Here is a 6,000-nt window from a genome sequence, read left to right as displayed (position 1 = left end):
AGTGATAGTATTGAATTTGATAAATTGGAAAAATTACATATGAGCATACAATCCGTTAAATACGTATTTTGTTGAAAAGTATCTTTAAAATAAAAATAAAAATAATATTGACAACAAAAATAAAGATGAAAAACCACCACAATCGAAACTCATTTAAATTGTTTAAAAAAAACCAGCTTTATGTTCTAGTTGAACTTACTAATGTGTTGAACTATTCTCTCTCTCTCTCTCTCTCTCTCTCTCTCTCTCTCTATCCAACATGTAAAATACATAAATTGCACATCAGAAAAAAAAACAATAATACAAATTATGTCGTGTATGAGGCACTTGTGTGCTGTATGTATTTATTTTATTTTGATCTATTGTTGTTAAATGATGAAAAATTCCAAACGGTCTTCATTAGAAGCAACTGAATAAAAAAACACACCAAGTTCTCTTTAATCGAAAAATGTAAGTTTAATTTCGAAACGAAGACATTGACATTGTGCATTGTGCATTGTTGCATTGTGCATTGTTGTTTGGTGACTCTACCCAAGGAACAATTGTTGGCACAAATTCATCCATTATCGGGCATATGTTGACGGTCAATATTGGGGTTGGATTTGTGTGTAGTTTCAGTCAATTTTACCGTCAAAATGGAAAGGAAAAAAAAGAAAAAAACAATTCAGTTAGATTGAATGCAAAACTAAACTATCAATTCAATAAAGTACTCACCTACGGGTTCTTTTATATTCCGCACAGCCCTAAATAGGGACCCGTACTGCGGTCAAGGGTACAATAGAAATCCTTGGATTTAAACTATTCACGCCTAGTAACTAACAAAATTGTTAAAATATTCTTCTTATGATTATTGTTGATTTTATGCTGCTATCAGTTGACATTGTTCGCATGGTGTGGATTGTCAGGTCTCTTCAACGAATCGGGCAATGGTATGCCAAAAAGACGACACATTCCTATAAAATCAGAAATAAACACAAAATATTAATCAATTAATATGAACACTGAACACCTAACGCTCTATATAGCATATAATTTTAACTAAGAGGAAGTGATTGTGGAGAGAGAGAGAGAGAGAGAGAGAGAGAGAAAACAAGTAGACTCACGTATTTAATAAATAATTAAAGAAAAATACTTCAGTCAATATTTTATTGAAGTTGCGTTGTTTTTCTCCACATGTACAGCTCATTCTCATTAATAGAGAAACGGCAGCTGCACGCTTAGCTTCTATGGTTTGCATAAACCATATGTGCAAATTAAATTTATATGTCTTTATATCAATGTCCATTCGACAGCTTCGTGTTCACAGCACACCTCTATTCCAGTCTCATTGTCAGACAAATAGGAAGTAGTTTATAAAAATAGAGGAAACGATTTGGTGCAATTTGCGCAACTAAACGCGAATTTGCCTGAATCTGTGTTCGGGTCTATTTTCCACAGCTATTCATTGTTGAAACATTCAAATATTGTACAACAAACAGATCATACATGACAGAGGCAAAAGACTTAATGAAAATTAAAAAGTGTTGCTTTTTATAAATATGCCAGAGAGAAAATAATTAATAATAAAAGAAAATCAATATAAGCAAATTTTGTCGAAACTCTCTCTCGAATTTAAATTGGTATCCTCAAGCAAAAACAGCTGCTTCCTTGAGCATATCATTTCTTTGTTTGTATATATGCGTCTTTTTCGTAATATTACAATTTTTACGTAAAGCGTAATTCATTTTCAAAAATTAACTTACTATCAGAATGAAAAACAGAAAGAATAAGATTCGTTTACATTCAGCTCAGTGCATAAACAAATAAATAATTTTGAAGAATAACAAGAAAAAAGTGTTCTGTCAGTTGACCGAGTGTGTTTTCTCGAAAGAGGAAAGTACTAGATTTCCTTTTTATATGTGAATGGGATGCTAATTAGCTAATCTAATACACTACTACATTGCTGAACTGTCATTCAAACTTACAAACTTCAATTATTGAATCGAATGCCGGCGAACATTCTCGATTTTTTTTGCCAAACAAACGTTTTCCTTAAAATTCGATAATTCTTCTTAGAATTTCCAGGAAAACGTTCATTTCTGAAAAATTATTTTCAAGAAATTGTTGGGCATCTGTCTATCCCCTAGGTTTTGTCATATTCGAAAATTGAGTGATAACATCGACATTAATTTGAAACATTTGCTTTATGTATGTTTATTCAATCACCAATTGTATCAATAAGTATATGAAATGTCGACATTTATGAATGGTATGATGCAAATTATCGATTATTTATTGACGATAAATTGGGGTTTGTTAAAAATTGCTGCGATGTCATTTTTAGTATCTGATTGGGATAAAATAATATAAAGTGCAACCGCTCGTTCTCGTTCATGGTTATTGAATCAACATTCTATAAATAGACATGAATTTATTTTATTTTATTTCATCACTTCAATTATCATCACATCAAAAATTGCCAAAGCCCAACACGTTGCTCAATACATTCGCTTGGTGAATTTTTTCCAATCAAAAATTGATAGCGAATCTGTGTATAATTTACAATTTCTTTCAATCGAAGAAGAAACTTCGTTCAAACTTTTTAAACGCATCACGAAATTTTAAAGCAAATCTATTTTCAAACTCGATTCGTTTCGAATGTTACGATATATAAACATATATATTTTTCTGCTTAACTTGATCAAATAAATATCAATTATTTTTTTTCTATAACGGTTTTGTGTACGTATGATATATGAAAAGTTTTCCTTGAATACTGCAAGTATTTTTTCAGTTTTAAACACCATCCCTAAATGACTATAAGGTTGATAATACACCTACCCAAGATCCAAACCTCATTCGCCAATTCATATATGAATGTCCGAGAATGAAAGTGAGACTTCTATTCACAACTTATTGAAATGTAACACCGCCATACATGCGAGTGCAGCACTCGAACGTATAACAATGAACGTACACTTTCACATTTAACAGCAATGATTCAGCGTCAAATTTGAAATTAACAAAAAACACACACTAAACGCACTCATTTGCATCAATGTTAGCGAGCCTTGTATTCTTCAAACTCGAGCTTAGATTTTTTTTTATCTTTATCGAAATTATAATCCGTCATAGTATTAAATAGATTTTCACACACAACTGGGAAGTATTCAATTTATTTTTTTCTTACCCTCATTTCAGTTCGATAAGTTTTGCTGTCAATATAAAGTAGCTCAAAAAGAGCGACGTTTTCACCAGAAGTGAAAAGAGCTGGAATGCTATAAAAAACGACATACATACACACAAGAAATTATATAGTTGAGCCCACATGTTCAAATGATGAAAAAAAATCGTAATTCATTTTCCAAATTATCATGCACAAAATGTTTATTTGTTTCTTGCATCGGGCTTGTACGCTCATACTCTGTTCAACCTTTTGGTTCACGCTAAAAAAAAATGCTTGTTTTTTTGTGTATGTTTTGTCCTAATCTATCTTTATGTGTGACTGACATTTTGCAGACGAGTCTCTAATGCGAGTTTTTGAGTTTCTATGTATAAATTATTTGAAAGACCTTTCGTAAGAAAATGTTCGATACATTTGGCATTGCATTCATGTTTTGTAAAGCATGAGGTGCATCGCGTGCTTTTATATAGTCAACTAATTCGGTGGGCTCGTTTGGCCTCCTATTTTCACAACTAGCACACCTACACAGAAACAAATATCCGAGTACGGTTACTCGCACTTGCGGTGTTAGCAGAGAGTCTACCCTTCAAAATGAGTTACGCACTCTATTTTACTTTATTTTTGGTGTTCATTTCATCCAAGTGAACGCATCATAGTGAAAGAAGAAATACATGTGTAGTCATAGCCGTATGCGTTCAACGTACATATGACTACACAAGTACACATGTATATCTTCTTTCACTACGATGCGTTCACTTGGATGAAATTTACACAAAAAATAGAGTGCGTAACTCATTGTGAAGGGTAGACTCTCTGCTAAAACCGAAAGTGCGAGTAACCGTACTAGGATATTTGTTTCTGTGTAATGCTCATCAGCATGCGAAGGGCGATCGCACTTTGAACACTGCAGTTGTGCTGCTATCTGACATTTATAAGTTCAACCCTATGTAAAGACATTGCTTTCCTCTTCTTCTTCTTCATTTAAAAGAACATGTGCGTTATAGCAGCTTAACTTTGACATACCAGGTGACAGCACATCTGCATGTTCAAACCCCAATACATTGGTTTAAATGAAGTGCAAGCAGACCGCGTCAGCATGACACATAATTTCTCTTCGTTGCTCTTTTTGCCCATACACATTGCTATGTGCAATGTATTCATTTCAGCAAAAAGTGTATTGTTTACCATTTTTTTCTCCTTTGCATATATGACGGTTTTTTGCTGGTAGAAATCAGTATTTCTTTCACTTGAAATGACAAAAGTTGCATGTAAATTTTATTGGCGATAACGTGAATAATGAAGTGCATTTAATGTGACTGTGCGATTAGTGTGTTGGGCTTACGTTTTTTTTCTTTTCTTACTCGCGATTTATATATTCCAAACAAGTCACGTGTAAATGTATAATGTATACGCTCACGGTATTATAATGCTGTACAATTATTTGTCGGTAATTACATTTTTACTTTTTTTTATTCGTTCATTTTCTACTTCTTCGTGTGTTTGTGTGTGTGTGTGTGTGTGTGTGTGTGTGTGAGAGAGAGAGAGTGTTTTGTTTCATTTCTCAAAGCATTCAAAAACCTACTCTTATTCACGATTCGATTTGTTTCTTTGTAGACTTTGTTGTTGTACTTTGCTTTTGTGAAATGAATATTAAGCAGATTTTCCAGTTGGTTCAAGAAATAACTGCTCTCTTTCGTGGTATATGTCGATGTGGTTTAAGATTGTGTGCATCATCGCAGTCACTGAAAATGGAAAAGAAATAACTTAATAGTGATTTTTTTACAATACAATATAGGAAAAGCCATAGAAAATTTTCCACAATTCTATTATTTTTTTCCAACACGATGTATTGCAGTTTGTTTGTATAAGCTCGCTTGTCCTTGTATGTCTCAAATACCAGTTTGCTCTTCATTTTCGCTTTGTTTGGGCTTTTGTTTCTATATCGCTCTCATCGCGCGACTCTATTTACTAGATTTTTTTTACTGAATGTTATGTATATTGGAGCTGCACAAGTGCCGGTTACCGGCACATTAACTTTCTAGTTGCCAATGTATGTGTACATATGTAATATTTTGTTCACCTTCTTCTTGAAAAGTACATGTACGAATACTCTTAAAAGTCATTCGAATTTTTCTCCTGCGTTCTTTTGTTCGACATTGGTACATACAAAACATTCCGTGGTAAAGTCAATGGTTTTTTTTTCTTCATCTCTCTCTCTCACTCTCTTTTGTTCATGCGTTGTTTTGCTTTGAGTTTTCCAAATCGCATTTCCAATGCCACAATATTTTCACACACATACACGTACATGGTTCGTAATTTATACGAATTGTTGAAAATTGGAAGAAAGAAGAGAAAAACTGAAGTAACCAAGAAAGAGAAAGAGAGAAGCGTGCACAGAGAGAAATCTATTACGTTTTATTACTACATTTTTTAAAAATGTCAAAACACAACTACAATTGTGTTTTTTCCCACTTATTTTTTTATTCAATTGTCAATGTTTATGCTGCGTGCAGGTATAGAAGAATCTTTTATACATTGTGAAAAAACATAACAGTGGTTGTTTTTTGACGTTTTTCAAAAATGTAGTAGTAAATCTTAATGTTTTTCTCTCTGTGTGTACAAAGTGAAAAAGTCCTATGAAATAGACGCTTTTTTATATGGAACAAAAAATTCCAATGCAATTTTTATGCTCATATTGTGTTTTTTTACATCGTCGCTACCACTCTTTGTTGGCTCTGTCTCGCGAGCGTATATAGTCAAGCGGAACTGAAGGAAAAATGCAAAAAGCAAACAATTGCATTGCGTTGTATGCAAAAATTTCATGTTCGCCATTGTAA

The 6,000-nt window shown here is 32.9% G+C and overlaps 1 protein-coding gene across 1 annotated transcript in view; it reads right to left on the bottom strand.

The window, feature by feature from the left end:
• Nucleotides 1-494: 494 nt before the first annotated feature.
• Nucleotides 495-6,000, bottom strand: part of LOC116338961 — a 50,660-nt gene continuing 45,154 nt past the window's right edge. Inside the window, exons 5-6 of the mRNA XM_031764553.1 lie at nucleotides 715-953; nucleotides 495-527 (exon numbers count right to left, since the gene is read on the bottom strand). The gene's annotated coding sequence lies outside the window, so the exon portion shown is untranslated. The remainder of the gene's footprint in view (nucleotides 528-714; nucleotides 954-6,000) is intronic.

This window comes from Contarinia nasturtii, unplaced genomic scaffold (genome assembly GCF_009176525.2).
Source record: "Contarinia nasturtii isolate CC-2019 unplaced genomic scaffold, AAFC_CNas_1.1 Cnas_scaffold_473, whole genome shotgun sequence".
In the NCBI taxonomy this organism is placed as follows: domain Eukaryota; kingdom Metazoa; phylum Arthropoda; class Insecta; order Diptera; family Cecidomyiidae; genus Contarinia; species Contarinia nasturtii.
This window is presented reverse-complemented; position numbering and strand designations above follow the sequence as displayed.